The 15939-nt window shown below is 39.1% G+C and overlaps 1 pseudogene; it reads left to right on the top strand.

The window, feature by feature from the left end:
- Positions 1 to 8998: 8998 nt before the first annotated feature.
- LOC103658120 lies at positions 8999 to 9503 on the top strand (annotated as a pseudogene).
- The last annotated feature ends 6436 nt before the right edge of the window (positions 9504 to 15939 follow it).

The raw sequence follows: 15939 nt of genomic DNA on the forward strand, positions 1-15939 counted from the left end.
GCATGCTGTACTGACGGAGCCAACCAGGCGCCCCTACTTCTTCCTTTCTAATCTGGATGTCTTTTATTTTCTTTCCTTGCCTAATTGCCCTAATTAGACTCCCTAATACAATGTTGTATAGAAGTGGTGAAAACAGTCATCTTTGTCTTTATTTGATTTTAGATGGAAAGCGTTCAGTCTCTCATCATTAAGTATGTTAACTGTGGGTCTTTGTATATGTCCTTTATCAGCTTGAAGAAGTTCCCTTTAATTCCTAGCTTGTTGAAAGTTTTTATTGTGAAAGAGGAGTATTGAGTTTTAACTGGGTTTTTTTCTCTATATCTGTTGAGATTATCATGCATTTTTGTCTTTTATTCTATTGAAATCATGTGTGACATTAAAATATTAAATGGTTGGGGAAAAAAATTAAATATTTGGTAAATTTCATCAGTGGAGCCATCTGGCCTAGGACTTTTTATTTATTTGTTTTATTTAAGTTCAATTTAATTAACATATACTGTATTATTAGTTTCGAAGGTAGAGTCTAGTATTCATCAGTTGCATATAACACCCAGTGCTCATTACTGCAGGTGCCCTCGTTAATACCCATCACCCAATTACCCCATCCCCCACCCACCTCCACTCCAGCAGCCCTCAGTTTGTTTCCCATAGTTAAAAGTCTCTTATGGTTTTCTTCCCTCTCTGTTTTTGTCTTTTTTTTTTTTTTTTTAATTTTTCCTTCCCTTCCCCTATATTCATCTGTTTTGTTTCTTAAATTCCACATATGAGTTAAATCACACCTAGGGCTTTTCTTTGTGGGAAGTTTTTAAAATTGCTAGTGCAATCATTTTTATTTGTTATAGGCCTATTCAGATTTTTTGTTTCTGGGGCACCTGGCTGGCTCAGTCACTAGAGCACGTGACTCTTGATCTTTCATATTCATCTCAAAGTATTTCTTCCTTCCTTCGTGATTTCTTCTTTGATCTGTTGGTTGTTTAGCAGCATGTGGTTTATACCCACATATTTATGAGTTTTTCAAATTTATTTGCTATTGATTTCTAACTTTATCCTGTTGTTGAATCATCTATTTCTCCTTTTAATTCAGTCAGTTTTTGCTTCCATGTATCTTGGGAGCTCTGTTGTTAGGTGCATATTATCTTCATAATTCTTGGATCTTCCTCAGTTGACCCCTTTTATCATTATAAAATGTCTTTGTCTCTAAATAACTATTTTGTCTTAGCGTTTATTTTATCTGACATTAGTGTATCTGCTGCAGCTGTCTCATGGTTGCTGTTTGCATATCTTTTTCTCCTTTTACTTTCAACCTATTTGTGACTTCTGAATATGTAAGTGTGTCTTCTATACAGTTGGATCATGTTTGTTGTTTTGTTTTACTCAAGTCTAACAAGATCTGCCTTTTGAATGGATTGTTCAGTGATTCACTTTTCTTTTTTAAAGTAGGCTCCACACGCAACATGGGGCTTAACTCATGAGCCTGAGATAAGAATTGCATGCTCTACCAACTGAGCCAGCCAGGCTACCCAAATTCCCATTTACTGTTGTTATTGATATAGTTGGATATACAGTTGACACTTGAACAACATGGAGGTTAGTAGCACTGACACCCTGTGTAGTCAAAAATTCATGTATAACTTTTGACTCCCCCAAAACTTAATAAATCTACTGTTGATGGGAAGCCTTACTGATAATATAAACACAGTTGATTAATGTATATTTTGTGTGTTATATGTATTATATACTGTATTCTTGCAATAAAGTAAGCTAGATAAAAATAAATGTTATTAAGAAAATCATAAGGGGCACCTGGGTGGGTCATTCGGTTGAGCATCTGGCTCTTGGTGTTGGCTTAGGTGATGATCTCATGGGTCGCGAGATTGAGAACCATGTCCGGATCCACACTCAGTGCAGAGTCTGCTTATCCCTCTCCCTCTGCTCTTCCCCCCACCCTGCCCTACTCTCTGTCTCCCTGTCTCTCTCATAATGTAAATAAACATCTTAAAAAAAGAAAGAAAATCATAAGGAAGAGAAAATACATTTATAGTACCATATCAAAAAAGAATCCATGTATAAGTGGACCTGTGTAATTCAAGCTCATGTTGTTCAAGGGTCAGCTGTGTATCTGTTATTCTACTTTCTTAGTAGCTGCTCTAGGACTTAACCAATACACGAATTTATCAGAATCTACTTCAGATTATACTATTTTAAGTCCATGAGATACAGGAACACCTATATAGCAGTATTCTCTTTCTCTTTTTAATTTCACTATAGTTATACATTACATCTATATATGTTACACATACAAGTTTGTTAAAATTATTACTTTCTACGACTTTAGGTCCTTCAAGGCTGAGAGAAGGAAGGAGAAGAAATACATATTTATAGAGTGATTATATTAGCCTTCTTATTTATAATTTCCAGTTCTTGTCACTAGTGGATTTTTCTGATGTCTTAGTCTGTTCAGGGTGCTTTAACAAAGTACCATAGACTAGGTGGCTTATAAACAACAGAAATTTATTTCCTCCAGTTCTGGAGGCTGGTTCATAGATATGCATCTTCTCACATGGTGGAAGAGGCTAAGGAGCTCTCTGGATTCTACTTTATAAGGACACTAATCCCAGCCATGAAGGCTCTACCCTCATGGCTTACTCACTTTCCAAAGGCCCCACCTCCAAATACTATCACATTGCCAATTAGGTTTCAATATATGAATTTTGGAGGCACACAAACATTTCATTTACAGCACTTGAATCAGTGTTTCTCCATTTGCTCTATTCCCTCAGACAATTTCCAGAGACTTTAAAAACCTTTTTTTTTTTTTTAAGTAGGCTCCATGCACAGCGTGGAACCCAATGTGGGGCTTGAACTCATGACCCTACATCAGGACCTGAGCTGAGATCAAGAGTCCAATGTTTAACCAGCCGAACCACCCAGGCACCCCTTTAAATACTTTTTTTAAAGGGGCACCTGGCAGGCTCAGTGGGAAGAGCATGTGACTCTTGATCTCAGGGATGTGAGTTCAAGCCCCACATTGGGTGTAGAGATCATAAATAAATAAATAAATAAACTTAAAAAAAATTTTTTTTTCACCAGCTAAGGTTGTTTCACCAGGAGGAAGGGTCACAGAGCTCCTTGTACCATCATTTAATAACCCTCTAGGCTGTGCATTTTTTGTCTTTCAAGTAAGCTCTACACCCACCATGGGGCTTGAACTCATGACCCCCAAGAGATCAGTTGTTTGCTTTACCAACTGAGCCAGCCAGGTGCCTCTGGGCTGTGCATATTTTAAACATGGATAGCTAGTAGTAAATTAATCTGTAGAAAAGCTACTCCACCTTACATTTCCGATAGCAAGTTGTGAGAATGCTTATTCCACACACTTTTGCCAACACTGGGTGTTATCAATGTTTTTAATCTTTACTAATCTGATAAAAAAGAAACCAATCTCATTTTTATGTTTTAAATTTAAGCAGTCTGAGGTGATTTCTAGAAGAGGCATACCTGCATTTTTTTACTGCTGAATTCGTTATAGTTGACACCTCACCATGACTGTCAGGAAAATGAAATGTTAAGGATGTGGAAGCTTCCAAAAATGAACCAAGAGGCTGCCCTCATGTCTTCAGAAGGGGGCCAAATCAAATTGCCTAGGGAAGCCTTGATACCAGTGATTGTCTTCCTATAAAAGATCCATTTTTCTCTTAAAAATTAGTTATATGTTGCCCTACCATATACTTACAACTTATTGCTGAGTACTAATTATTAAATAGTTTCATACCATTAAAAGCTTTCTAGGGACCATTTGATCTTTTAAAATACCCCAAATTAAGATATTGGTTCTGGGGGTGCCTGGCTGGTTCAGTTAGTAGATCATGTGACTTTTTTTTTTTTTTTAAGATTTTATTTATTTATTTGACAGCACAAGCGGGGCAAGTGGCAGGCAGAGGGAGAAGCAGGCTCTCCACCGAGCAAGGAGCCCGATGCGGGGCTCAATCCCAGGACCCTGGAATTATGACTCAAGCCAAAGGCAGATGCTTAACTGGCGGAGCCACCAGGTGCCCCGAGCATGTGACTCTTCATCTTGGGATTGTGAGTTCAAGCCACAGGTTGGGCATGGAGCCTACTTAAAAAAAGATTCTGGTTCTGATACATTTTTGTTGGCCTACTCCAAATAAATTGTCTTAGCTGGTATAAATATCAAGAATCAAAATCTAAAATATTAAAAATAGCTGAGACTGCTAATGTGGGTCACTGAGCAAATAGAGATTATTAGGTGAAAAATAATTTAATGAAAAAATCTCTTTAATAATATAAATTCAGACTTGAAGAAATAGAGGCGTTTCTATATTGAGAGGTAAGAAAATACAAAGTTGCTCTCAGCACAGAAAAACCTTGGTAAATATTCATAACTCATTATCTATTAAAAAAAATTTAAGCATGGGTAAATTGGTCTGCTGGATAGCATTTCTTACTATGTTTCTTTCTCCTTTTTCTTCCCAATGTAGACCTTCTCTAGATAACCTTATACCTGGTCTGCCAGAAGAGGAGTGAAGGAAAGATACCCACCCACACCATAGCGTGATTGCTTAGAAGTTCCTGTACAAAAAGGAATCATTTGAAAGCACCTGGGATGGTTTATTAGTTTTACAGGATTCTCTTCTTCCTGGTTTCTTTTTAGAGGGGAAAATAACAAATTCAAAAGCAATTCTAGTCTGAAGCACAATTATTCGCTTGCATAACAAAAATCTCTCATCTTTCTCTGCACGTTACTATTCTTAGAGAAGTTAAAAAGAAGAATACTTTTTAATGTCTTAGAACTCTCTAATAACAAAAAATACAAGAATTAAAATTTTTCTCTCATAGTTCTATAATTCTCCAAAAATATTAAAATAAGTATTTATATGTTTGAGTGATTTTTTTCCCCCAAAAAATGCTAAATCTCTAATCAAATGCTTTGACCATTTGACTTTACAGACTAGGGATACATTAATTGGTTCATTGATTATTTATATGGAGAGACTAAGAAAGAAGCTATTACCTGCTACCAGTTTTATATTATAGGCTTTAATGTTTATGAAAGTATTTTTTTATTTTGAATAATATCCATAAAGTCATAAAAGAAAGTTTGAAATACTAACTAAAATGTTTGTTTCTGAATCTCTCTCATCATGTAATTATAAGAAGCCACTTTTTTTGCCAATGTTTTATTTCCTTCTCAATTTGTTAAATACACTCTTAATTTGTATTTATTAAAAGACAGTTTGCTCAGTGCCATAAAGATTTTATTTCACTGTAAGTTAATTCCAGTATGAAATTTACAAATTCTTTTCTTGGTTAGAAATTTTGCCTTGTAAACCTTACAGAGTGGAAGAAACTATAAACCATTAACCCTTCTTTGGTAAAATAAAAGGTTGGGATTGGTATACTATAAAGAATTTGAGAGAGAAATTCTGAAATCACAGAGTTTGTCTCCCTTTTATAGTTTATTCATGGTGTCTTTTGGGATGGAAGGTGTTTCTATAAAGCACTGTAGTTAACTTTAAACACAAAGGATGTTTTATGAAATGTGTTACCTCATTTAAATTGGGCACTTTAGGGAAATTCTAAAAAATTTCCTGGATAAATTGTAATTCCTTTACACAAGTGCATTTCAGTAGAAACAGAAGCTGTTATCAGTTATATTTATGTTTACAACATATACTTGTTTATATATCTTTTACCAAAAAAAGAAAAACAATACTTTATACAGTTCAGGTACATCTCATTGAATACAAGCCAACACTTACTCAAGTTCAGACTCACATTCACAAAGTTAAAAACCAGCCATACTATTGTAAGGTAATTAAATGGTTGATTTCTGCTCATACAACTGCAATAAGTTTTCAATAAACATTCAAGTGTCTAGTTGTCCTTATTTTGTATAAGAAGTGTTCAAAGTATTGAGCACAGCATGGTAGAAATGCTTCTGAGACTTGTCTTTCTTCTTTCCCTTTTTTTTTTTTTGCTTTTAATTGAGGCATTTAAGACTATACATCCTTGATACATACCCCACCACTGCAGATTTTTTACTTAATTCAGGATTATCAGAGTAAGGGCAAAGATTCTCTCAAAATCTATAAAAACTCAACAGCCAGTCACATGTGTGCTAAAAGTGGCATACCAGAACAAATCCATGACAATGGAGCCAAATGTATTCACTGATGAGATGGAGGGGGAGACCAGAGGAGTGTCAGATATGTGTGCTTTAAATTTAACTATCCCTATGAATTGGTGTTTATTATTTTTCTATAAAAGTTTCTATTAAAAGTTCTTTGTAATTTCTTTTTTTTTTTTTTTAAAGATTTTATTTATTTATTTGACAGAGACAGCCAGCAAGAGAGGGAACACAAGCAGGGGGAGTGGGAGAGGAAGAAGCAGGCTCCCAGCGGAGGAGCCTGATGTGGGGCTTGATCCCAGAACGCCGGGACCACGCCCTGAGCCGAAGGCAGACACTTAATGACTGAGCCACCCAGGCGCCCCAGTTTTTTGTAATTTTTACCATTTTCAGAACACAAAGAAAAATAGATTTTACATAGTTTAATCAAGATGGTTAAGGGGATCAGAAGTAATGGTGCCACCCCAATCTGGGCCATGAGGTGAGTCAGTGAAGTGGAGCAGATGATGAGTGGTGGACCAAATAAGAGTTGCAAGTGTTTGTCCTCCTCTCTTGGCTCAGTTCTTTTCCAAACTCTGAAATCAGTGCAGTCTTCAGTTCCATTCCTGCACTATTTTAGTCCTTCTCAGGGCCACAACCAGAACATGTGGACACAAATTTATTTAAGGGTGTGCTCAAAACCTCACTAAACAAGATAAGTCATAGTTTAACACCATTTTTGAGAAAAATAAAAATTTACACTAAAAGCATGATGAACAAAAGACAGGATCAACTGAGTCATGTTAGAGCCTGAAGCAAAGGGAAAAAATGAGCAATTCTAATTCAGTAAGAAGAACCTTATTTTAGTATATTGGAGTCTTGAGTTCCAGGCTTTGTTTCTTCCCTTTGTTCTCACTTCCCAAAATGACCTCACTCCCTAAACTCTAGATCTGTATCCCATTTTCCATTCTTGGCTTCCACTCGGCCAGAATGTTCATGGAAAGAACATTGGATTCTAGCCTTGGCATCTTTTTACATCTAAGCCCTCATCCTACTATAAAATCATAATTGGATTCCAAGGAGTCTTGGTAAGTGGTGGTGAGGTTGATTTGAGGCTCTGATCCCTGTCGACTGCTCTGCAGAAAAGTCCTCAACCTCATCTGGAAGTTTGTTATTTGATTGTCCACTGAGAATCCACGAGAACTACCTATGCCATGTCCTGACTACATATTTCAGAGTACCACAAAACTCAGTTTTTGCAAGTTCTCCTAAACCTTACATCAACTGTTTTGTGTCTCTTGCTATGTAGTAAGTGGTTATAGAATATTCTCAAAAGTTTTTAACTTGGGTAAAAGTAAAGAATATTTTGGTGTGTATCCATTTCTCAATTTTTCTATTTTTAATGTAACATTTCCTGGGAGCATGTGCTAATATGTTAGTTTCCACACTATTTTTTTCTTACAGTGAGGTGATAAAATTTTTGTGTTTCATAACTCAAATAGTTATGCTTAACTAAGTATGACTTATAAACTGAGCTGTGTCATGGAAAGTTCATATACAACAAGTAAACCAAAACAAAGATATTTCTAATTCTTCAGCATTGGTAAGATCTTTTAATATTAGCATTGAAAAATATAAAGGTTCTGAACTTGGCAATATTATTTAAAAAAAAATGTTTTCTGTTAAGATGCCCTTCCCTCTAATGAGATTGTGGGTGATTGTTATTGTCCATGCTGTGATTCTTGGAGTTCCGTTTTTAGAGTGTCTGAGCCTCTTTTTAAAAATTATTATTTAGGGGGGCACCTGGGTGGCTCAGTTAGTTAAGCATCCAACTCTTGACTTCAGCTCAGGGTTCTGGATTGAGGCCTGCATCTGCTTGGTGGGGAATCTTGAGACACGTTCTCCTTCACTCTTCCTCTGCCCCACCCCGCTGCCGCCCGCTTGGGTGTGCTCTCTCTAAAAATCTTTCAAAAATTGAAAAAAAGTGCACTTTTATTTATTTTTATTTTTTAAAGATTTTATTTATTTGTTTGACAGAGATAGAGACAGCCAGCGAGAGAGGGAACACAAGCAGGGGGAGTGGGAGAGGAAGAAGCAGGTTCCCAGCAGAGGAGCCTGATGTGGGGCTCGATCCCATAATGCTGGGATCACGCCCTGAGCCAAAGGCAGATGCTTAACCTCTGTGCCACCCAGGTGCCCCAAAAAGTGCACTTTTAAAAAGGGAAGGGAGTGGTGGGAGGGAGGAAAGAAGGGGCTCAGCCTTTTGCAGAGTAGTTTCCCTGTAACCCTGCTGGATTAAGCATTATTTTGCCCATTTTTAAATGGGCAAAATCACACAGCTAGTAAACTGTTCGAGTCGGAATACAAATCCAAGTGCCTTCCAAAATATGCTCTTAAGTATTAGGATACAGAGTTTTAAATCATCAAAGCCATATATTTTATAAGATATGAGATAAAAAATTGTTTCCTGACCTGCGACTGAAAACTGGAGCAAGTTTTCTGGTGTGTAGATTTTTGCCGCCTCTTGGAGGCAGATGACTGTAGTGATCACCACTTCAGCTTGCTTAGCCCGAGCCCTGTGGGTGTGTATGTGTTTCACACTTAATTCAACAAAGTCTGGATTAATTCCTTCTCAGCTTTCCTTCTCTCCTTTCAAGGAAACTTGGAAATCATTCTGTTTGCTTTAACTATTTTTTTAAAGAGAAAAAGAGCACCTGCATAAAATAAAATTCTTTTTATCTTTAAGGAAGAATATTTCAAACTATTCCAAAAATAATTGTGTCAAAGGGGCTTTGCTTTTTCTCTTTAAAAAATTATTTTCAAAAGGAAGAAGACCCACAGAATTTTAGTTCAGTTTTTTTTTTTTTTTTTTAAGCTTTACAAATGAGACAGCTCTTTCTCAACTCCATCTTTGTGGTAGCAGCTGTGGTGGCCGCGGTTCAGTTGTGGACATGCAGCTGTTTGTCTGCCCCCAGGAGTGACACACCCTGGACGTGACTGGCCAGGAGATGGTCATCCAGATTAAAGCTCATGTAGCCTCGCTGGAGGGTATCATTCCAGAAGATCAAGTCAAGCTCCTGGCAGGCCTGCCCCTGGAGGCTGAGGCTACCCTCAGTCAGTGTGGAGTGGAGGCTCTGACCACCCTGGAAGTAGCCGGCCCCATGCTTGGAGGTGAAAGTTCATGGTTCCCTGGCCCACGCTGGGAAAGTAAGAGGACAGACTCCCAAGGTGGCCAAGCCGGAGAAGAAGAAGACAGGCCGAGCACAGTGGTGGATGCAGTACAATGGCACTTTGTCAATCTTGTGCCCACCTTTGCCAAGAAGAAGGGCCCCAATGCCAACTCTTAAGTCCCTTGTAATCCAGGCTTTCCCCAATAAAGCCACTTAGTTCAGTCCCCCCCCCCCCAAAAAAAAAGCTTTACAAATGATAGAAAACAAAATGGGCCGCTTACACCTGCTGCTTCTAAATCTCATTTCTGCCCTCAGGGAAACAGAAATAGGCATTTTCAGATGAATTTATAGATAGTGTGTGTGGTTTTTTTTAAGATTTTTATTTATTCATTTGAGAGAGAGAGAGGGAGAACAAGCGGAGGGGTAGAGGGAAGCCCGACACAGGATTCAAAGCCGGACCTGAAGCTCATGACCTGAGCCAAAGACAAATGCTTAACCGACTGAGCCACCCAGGCGTGCTGTGTGTGTGTTTTAACACTACATTTGCCATGTCAGACACCAGTGCTTTAGTTCATAAAGTCTCATTACTCCAAGAAGTCAAGTTGTACTGTGTCATGAGCATGCTATGAAGGCGTACACGAGTTGTGTCTTTCCACAATGTCAGCTTTATTCAGTCATAAAGCAAGGTTAACAAAATTATAAAGCAGGTTGAGGATTCCAAACTCAATGACATTTCACCATGCGATTAACTTGTCTACTTACACGGCTCACAAAGCAAACACAAGTCACACAACAAGATAACACAGAGGGTAGGAAGTTAACGAACCAAACAGGAAGTCAGTCTGTGGGCCTGCAGTTGAGCTAAGGCCTGGGTCTGGTCTGGGTCAGCTCTCACCACTTACTGCTTATTATCCTCAAGCAGTGAAGGATCTCAGTTCTGTTCAGAGAGAGTCGGACAGAGCCTTTGGTGGCAGCTGCCTTTTTGAAGTGGTCAGACATAGAGGGGTCAATGTCTGAAGAGTCTGACAGTTTGCCGCCAAAAATCTTCCCCTTTTAAAGGAATTTAATTAGTCTTGGGCCCGGCAGATCTCCTTTGATTCTGCTTATCAGTTCTGGGGTGTCATCAACTGCTGCTGGTTTCAGCGATATCTGGTAGCTGCAGTACCCCTGTTTGTGTCAATGCTTGACAAAGGCCCCTGCTTGACATGAGTGACTCCATCTTATTCTCTACAAATTGTTACTGCCCCACTCCCATTTTCTGTTTACTAGAGGAGAAACAGGAACAAAAAGATAACCTGCCAAAGGTTACACAAGGCAGTGCTTGGTTTTGAATTCCTGGGAGCCTGATTCCAAAGCCAGACCTTAACCATCACTCTTTTTCCTCTCTACATGCAGAAGCAAATAAATACACATATGTGTATATGTATATATGTGTGTGTGTGTGTGTATATATATATATATGTAAATAAATGTTTCATACTACATATTAAAACTTTGTCGTGTGCCCTTGCAGGCCTTTACTTCTGTGCATGAAGGGCAGGGAGAGGAAGAGCAACTTGCTAAAACAAGATGGAGCAGCCAGAGACCAAGACTACAAAGCATCACAGAGAGTAACAAGGCATGAAAAATAATCCTTGGCTGAGAAACTAGATCACTGATAAATTAGGAAGAGTTTCAGGTCTTACACAGGAGGACTAAGGGTGAAGGCCAGATTGCTTCTGAACTAGTCTGGTGGGATGTTAAATGATAATTCTTTTTTAAAAAAATTTATTTATTTTATTTGACAGAGAAAGAGAGAGAGAGAGAGAGACCACAAGCTGGGGAAGCAGCGGACAGAGGGAGAAGCAGGCTCCCTGCTCAGCGGGGACACCAAGGCGGGGCTTGATACCTGGATTCTGGGATCCTAAGCTGAGCAAAAGGCAGATGCTTAACTGATTGAGCCACCCAGGCACCCTTTAAACAGCTTAACAATAACGCACAACCCTCAGACCAACTCAGGCGGCCTTTACATGATAATTCTTAAAAGCAAGGAGTTCAGAAGAAGAATCCGATGCATTACAATCAACTCCTTAATTAGCATATAGAAGGTAGGATGGCCCCTTCTGGTTGAATTATGATGTACCCTACAAAGCATGGCCAGCCTTTCAGGATTCAGTTGTCATGCTGATAGGATTTCCTGTCATAAGTAATTTTTTTGTCATGAACTGTGATAGGAAATGATACAAATTTTGTACCTCACGGTATTTAAATTAAAACCATATACTCACCCCACAACAAAAGAACAAAGGAAAAGAGGGGAAGCTGTTGCCACCAGCAATCAAAAAGTTTAGAAAGCACAACTAACATTATCTGGGGAGGAATCTCTAATTCACATCTGTATTTTACTTACCACCACTCACCACTTCCTGGATCTCTTAGGTCGCTGAATTGTAACCAATCATCGTTTCAAAATTCAAATGTTATTATATCATATTAATGGTTTAAAATGCTTCACTAGCAGGAGCACCTAGGTGGTTCAGTTGGTAGAGCTAGGATCCCTGATCCCTGGGCCATGAGCTCAGGCCCCACAGTGTGTGTAGGGATTACTTTAAAAAAAAAAAAAAAAAAAAAAAAAAGCTTCACTGGCTTTTCTTTGCACTATGAAACCATAGTGGCTTTGTAAAGATCAAAATTCTCAATTTTGCCTGCAAAGTATTACAGCAGCATTCTGACCTAGCTCATTGGCTTCCCAAAAGCCATTTTCCATCTTTTCTACCGCAAACCCCTCCCTACTTCCCCTTGAAGAGCCAGCCAAAGGTACATGATCCTTCATTTACCAAGTTCTTTAGAGTCACCAGCCTCCTCACTGGCTCTTCCTTCAGTCTTAAAGACTTGTCCAAGTATCTCAAATTCATTCTTTAAATTTCACCTTAACTATCACTTCCTCAGGAGGGACCTTGGGTGAGCCAGAGTTGGGGCATAGTTCTACAGGGTGGGACAGCCCCACCCACTAACCCACTGAGATGCAAATTGATCCATGAAGGTGACAACTTCCCTTTCATTTCAAAGCTTCCTATCTCCTCACCTATGATCCCACAGTGACCAGGTCCGCCTCAGAACTCTCCCTTCCCTTAGTGTCTGAGAGAAAGGTGTTCTTTTAAAACGAACCTGCAATCTTACTTTGATCCTCAACTTGCTCATAGAAACAAAAATAGTAAAAATATGTAAAAGTTTGCCACCTCGAAAAGATCAGTTGATGACAACAACGGCTTGATTACTGAAGGAAACGCCCCCATCTATGCTCAAGAGCACTTCCGGTCTCCTGGGCCACTCAGGGTACTGAGCATGCGCAGGCGATTACCTACCCACTTCCGGAGGGACGGCCAATCACCGCAGGGGCCACGGGGTGAGCTTCTCCTGAGAACCTGCCCATTCTCGCGACTTGGGTTCTCTGTTCTACGCTGAGTCGGGCTGCGGGGCCACAGTATCTCTGGCCCGGGAGGGGCTGAGCGAGTCATCGCTTCCAGGTAAGCATAGTGCGGTGTCGTGAGGCTCAGCTGAGCAGAGTCTTCCTCAGCATCTGCTGGGCGCCAGACCTCGGGGTCGCAGCCTGTCCAAGACTGGGTCTCCTCAGCTGTGGCGAAGATTTTGCAAAAACAACAGCTTCTTACTCTCAGACCCGTGGAATCAGAATGGGAGTGATGGGCCTGCTTTAATTAAATTTTCAAGGAGATTTTAGTTTGAACGAGAATTGTGGAATTGGTAGGTTATCTCCAAAGGATTACTGTCTGTGTTTGGTGGGAGGGAGGAGGGAGGAGGGGTGGGAAGTTAAGAGAACGGAGTGGTAGCCATCGTTTGAGAACCCACTACTCAACATTGCCTACACCTCCTGGCCAGTTGAAACATCCTTTAACCCTCAACAAAGATCTTACAATTGGGAATTATCATTACGACTTTGCAGATGAACCAGTTTAGGCCAGGCATGTTAAGAGGCATTCAAGGTGATAGTGGTTGAAACTGAGAGCTTGGAATCCACCACAGGTACTTTTAAATACTTGAATACTTTTTGAGCACCTGTTATATGCCCAAGGACAAGAATAAAGCTGGAGACAAATTCCCACCAAGAAGCTTACAGTCTGGCAGAAGAGTTGGACATACTAGCTAAGGAATTGCAAAAATAATTGTAAAATCAAATCAGAACTATGATGTATGATTTGATGGGGGAGTTAGGCAAACAGGCTAGGGCCACATCTTGATGGGTCTTTAAAGCTTTATTTTTCTTAAAGCAGTGGTTCACAAACTGGTCCCTTGATCAGCGACATCACCTCGGAACTTAGAAATACAACACGCCAACTGAATCAGAAACTGGGAATTTGGCCCAGTAGTCTTTTACCAAGATATATAGGTAAATCATGATGCAATCTAAGGTTTGAGAGCTATTTTCTTAAAGTAATAAAGGACTAGTGGAATGTCTTAAGTGGAAGATAGAAGGATTATGTTTGTATTCGGAAAGATCAATATAGCTGCAGAATTAGGGAATTGATTGGAGACACCATTATGTTTTGGAGTAGAAAAGGGGCTCATACTATAGTGGGAAGGGAGAAATGGATAGTTCAACGAGGGTGGTAGCAGTACTTACAAAGCTCGTTCTGTTAACTTACAGTCTGTTAATAGCTTTATTCTGAAAAGTAGAGAAAACTGACCAGTGTGTGCACTTGGAAAAAGGGGGGCACAATGATAACCTGGAGTGAGTACCTATTTTACGTTTCTTGAACAGTACTGAGCCCTTTTTTTGCACATACTTTTTAAAAAGCTTAATATTTTTTTCTTGATTTTTGTTTTCCCATTATGTTTTGCAATTTACTGTTACATTGGGCAAGATTCTTAAAACTTCCTTCAGCCCCAGTTTTCTAATCTCTGACCCTTCTGTGCGGCCTCACCCCGAACCCTATGCACACCCCATCTTGCTTAGCTTACTCAGAAGTACCCGTTTTGGGGTCTCCCGGCTGGCTCAGACGAACCTGCGATTCTTGATCTTGGGGTTGTGAGTTTGAGGCCCACATGGGGTGTAGAAATTACTTAAATAAATAAAACTTTTTTTTAAAGTACCCATTTTGAAAGTATTTAGCAAGAAGTGAAAGTCATTGAAGCCTTAGTCATTAGCTATAATAACACTTAGTGTGGGCAAGTAGGAAGAGTAGCTTGGAAGAGACTGGAATTTATTACAAGTTGAATGTATTTTAACATAAAATTAAAGGTGTATTTTAAAATTCCGAAACTCCTCTCCTGTGCCTCCAAAATTAGTGTAAGAAAATTTCCTTCATTATTATAGTGTCTGGTGGAAGTTAACGCCTTTGCCATTCATGAAGGACTTAGCAACTATATGAGACATACAATAGCAGCTTTTAGGTTTATTATCAGTACTTTTTATATGTAAGTGCCTTTACACACACACACACAGCTCAGAGATACTGTGGGATCAGTTCCAGACCACTGTCATAAAGTAAGTCAAACAAATTTTGTTTCCCAGTGCATATAAAAGTTAGTTTACCCTATACTTTAGTCTGTTAAGTATGCAATAGCCTTATGTCTAAAAACAATCAATGTACACACTTTAATTAAAAAATAATTTATTGCTAAAAATGCTAACCGTCATTTGAGCTTTCAGTGTGCGTTGTAAATCTTTTTTGCTGGTGGAGGATTTTCTTCTATTTGATGGCTGCTGACTGATGAGGGTGGTGGTTGCTGAAGGTTGGGGTGGCTGTGGCAATTTATTAAAATGAGACAATAGAGATTGCCACTTTGATTGACTCTTCCTTTCATGGATGATTTCTCTGTTGCATGTGATGCTGTTTGATAGCATTTTAGCCATAGTAGAAATTCGTTCAAAATTGGGAGTCTGTCCTCAAACCTTGCTGCCGCCTTGTCTGAGTTTATGGCGTATTCTAAGTCCTTGTTGCCATTTCAACAATCTCCACAGCATCTTTACCGGGAGTAGATTCCATCTCAAGAAACCACTTTTTTCTCCTCGTCCATAAGCAGCAACCAGCTCTTCATCTGTTCAAGTTTGACCATGAGATTGCAACAGTTCACTTCCATCTTCAGGCTCCCCTTCTAATTCCAGTTCTCTTGCTATTTCCACCAAAGCTGCAGTTATTTCCTTCACTGAAGTCTTGAACATACACTTTGTTAAACAAAACACAAAACCAAACTCAGTATCTGAAAAGTACAATCCTGTGAAGCACGATAAAACACGGTATGCCTATACGTGTAATATAAGTATGTGATTTCAGCTAGATTTCTAAGAGCTTTTGAGATCTTATGAGATAGTCTTACAGTACTTTTTATTGTGTTTGTGTTAAATGGCAGGCACTGTGACATGTGCCTTAATTTTATTTTCTTGTTTAATAATTACAATATGAGATAGTATTATTTCTCACTTTGTGAAAAGAAAACTGAAGCTCAGAGAAATTAATTTGACCAAGGACATATAACTAGTTAAGTGGCAGAGTTGAATGAAGACCCAGTTCTATCAGGTATTGCTGCCTCTCAGTTTGTGTTACGTTTTTGCTGTTACGGTGCTAGAATCAATAAATCCCTGTCTTTCCTCCTAAAAATGTTTGGAATATGTTATCAAATGTGAAGAACTGTGAATATATCAAA

Source organism: Ursus maritimus, unplaced genomic scaffold (genome assembly GCF_017311325.1).
Source record: "Ursus maritimus isolate PB19 unplaced genomic scaffold, ASM1731132v1 scaffold_11, whole genome shotgun sequence".
Classification (NCBI taxonomy): Eukaryota; Metazoa; Chordata; class Mammalia; order Carnivora; family Ursidae; genus Ursus; species Ursus maritimus.